The sequence below is a fragment of the Morone saxatilis genome, unplaced genomic scaffold, assembly GCF_004916995.1.
Source record: "Morone saxatilis isolate NCDOM2014 unplaced genomic scaffold, NCSU_SB_2.0 Contig12, whole genome shotgun sequence".
NCBI classification, from domain to species: domain Eukaryota; kingdom Metazoa; phylum Chordata; class Actinopteri; family Moronidae; genus Morone; species Morone saxatilis.
In genome coordinates this window covers 20,842,702-20,845,849 of record NW_023339674.1, presented here as the reverse complement: position 1 = coordinate 20,845,849, position 3,148 = coordinate 20,842,702, and the positions used below count along the sequence as shown (strand labels likewise).

Genomic DNA, 3,148 nt, shown 5'->3' with positions numbered 1-3,148 from the left:
TGAGTTTGTTTTTTCATCGTAATACAAATATCCTGTTGCATTAATCATTTGTTTTAATGAATTGTTAGTTGGTGACATGGCCAAACTCAAAGTCAAGGGTGTTGGTCAGAAGAAGAAAGATGAAAGGGAGAAGGAGGAAATCATAGGTGAAAAAATCAGCAAGGAAATTGAAAAGCTGAATAAGGACATAATGAGAGCCACAGATTGTCTTCGGAGCAGCAAGGATAATATATTCGAGGACTGTAAGTAAAAATGGTTTAATATCTAGCATTCACACTGAACACAGTGTTACAGTCAAATATGTGTTTTGTTGAATTTACAGTCAAAGGAGACAATCCAGCACCATCCATTGCTCAGTTTTCTCCAGAGAGGAGAATACCAACCAGTCATTTTGAAAATGTTCTACAATGGCTGTCCACACTTCAGATCAGCACAAATGTCGAGAACCAGCTGACCCTCAACTTCTCTCAGACGTCAGGTTATGGATCTGTGCTACCACAGGACGACGTGGTCTTTGACACAGAAGCTGATATTCCTGAATGAATCATCTCAATAGACTAAAAACATATATACTTGAATCCAATCCTGCTATTGAAGTGTCACTATTCACTGTGTCACAAGTGTCTGTCAGTCTGTGGTCATTTGGCCTGCTCTAGTCAGAAGTATTCTTGGTTTTGGGAGACACTTTACAAACATTCCAATCATTAAACTGTATAACTATATTTCCTATTATTTTTAGGTAATGTATTATATTCTTGTCTTCTATAATACACTAATTACTCAGTACATTGTCTCCATTATGTACCAAACATTATTATTTGATGTGATAGCCAGTTGTAATGGACACATCTAACTTGTATAGAGACTGTTTTTTATTTATTTTATTTGCCCAAGAAAGTAATCCAAGGTTGAAGGGAAGGCAATCTGGAAACCTTACTAGATTTGTATTCATGTGGAAGCTGCAGGGAGATGATAAAATTCAGCACATAATGTACATTTTCTCTCTATTTTGAAAAGGAAAGACCATATCTTTGCAATTTAATGTCAGAGTGTACTATGGAAATTCCACTAATTTAATTAAAACAAATAAGCTGTACCAGAAGTAGAATGTGTACAGTATTTAGTTACATTTTGAAACTAAAATATCAGCTGATTTCGTCATGTATAGTATATTATAACTAACTATAAAGCATGTTTTATTGTTATGAATGAAAATGGAAAGGAAAATGCATTTTCCCCATGGTTATCTGACATCTGTCAGAGGAAGGTATGCCCTAAAGTTAAGGATATCGACTTATCCAACAAGTCAACAGAAGACAGATGTTTGTTGTGCCCCTGAAAGCATTTGTTCATGTCATTAATTTCTTTCTTACAAATCAATCCATAAGTCATCTGTTTCAGTTCAGACCAAGAAACTCTTCTTCCTCTCATTAAACAGTGTAAGTTGGTACAATTTCAAAGAGAAAGTTAACTCCTACTCACAATAAAGCTTTTTTTCCACTCACTGAGTGTGATAATACAATGTAGCATTATGTATTATGTATGTAAGAAAGAGACTGCCCACGTTGTGTCATTATGAACATGGATGTATTGTTGAGTTGGGAAATAGCCATCTTTTGGTGGAGCCCAATCGACACCAGATTTTTGTGCCAATATGGATGTACATATTCTAAGTTATGTTTTTGGCATAACAGTAGAGAGTGACAGGAAAGGCAGGGGAGAGAGGAGATGACAGGCATTGAACCCAGGCCGCTGCAGTAGGGGCCTAACTGAAATATATAATGCCAACTATCTGTAATAAGCCAATATCAGCCAACATATTGACAGATTTATCAGTCTAGCTCTAGCATGAGCTCATAATACATAAAGCTCTACTGTATTGGAGTAAAGCCAATATTTCCCAACTTTGTATGATAATCTTAAGCAAACTACCACAGAGTACCTCTGTCTTTTTACTCTTACCAGTGTTTTTTAGTGGATGAGTCTCCCTATTGCCATATTTGTTAAGCTTTAGAGTTTTGTGGGATTTAACAACACCACAAACCACTGTTTCTGTACAGGATATGTACATTCAGATACAGCTTGTCAGTTAAGTTTATACGTGCTGCAAAACAATGCGGTCAGGCAAGGAAACAAGACTGTGGCTCTATGGTTTGTGTCTTCATCAGCACCTCGGTCCAGCTACAACCTCTGCATGTATATGCATACAATACACAGAGAAGTCCAGGACTGACTTCTAATGCATATATGTGCAATAACACATATCTGTAGCTACTTTTATATTAGTCTCACTATAAAATGTATAAACACTCAAGTCATAAATCTCTGCGTGGTTAATACTAATTAGAAATTGTCAGAAGTCCTGTTTATTTATTTATTTATGACCTATTTTCTGTTTTGGGTCAGATTCAGTTACTGAATACAAATTTCATGGCAATTTTAGTAATTAGTCGGCTAACAAAATCCACTGGATTATAAAAAAGCAGTCTAATTGGAATAATTTTGGATTACTTTAAAATCAAAGATTGAAAAATGGACAAAGCCACAAATATATTTGTTTCTCTTTAAACATCTCGAAACATTTTCAGTGCAAATACATTTGCGGACAGACTGATTGCCTATAAAAACTATTCATGAAAAGATGTAATACATTTACATTTAAATTGTGCAATTAAAACAACAATGAATAAGAAATAAATAATGACAAAGTTATTACATTTTTTTAATGGATTTGCAAAATCCATTTTAACAGGCCTTGAAGTTTTACTTTCATTGCATTTCTGCTTCAGTTTTTACAGCATCTGTTGATTACTTTCATTTAAAGAACTGTGTCTCACACTAGAAATCAAACAAGATGGAAACCCATAAAGCAGTAACAGGAGCAGTGAACGGTACAAAGCCAGGCTGATGTTTGGACTTTAGCCTTTTGTTACCTGGGAAGTGTGTTTCTTCTGTTTGCGTCAGTGACAGTATTTGTTTCAGTGGCAGTGATGGAGGAGAAGGGAGGAGGTGAAATGGGCTAGGATGACAAAAATAATAAACTGGGAACAATTGCACATTGCAGGGTAGCATAGATTTGTTTTGTCTGCCCTCTGCTGGCGACTTAATGAACCAACACTGTCGATGTCTCTCTCGCTCTTTCTCTCTC

General features: G+C 35.7%; 1 protein-coding gene across 1 annotated transcript in view; it reads left to right on the top strand.

Moving 5' to 3' along the window:
• The window catches only part of rabggta (Rab geranylgeranyltransferase subunit alpha), an 11,525-nt gene that overhangs the window by 3,098 nt on the left and 5,279 nt on the right, over positions 1–3,148 (top strand). The window lies entirely within an intron of this gene.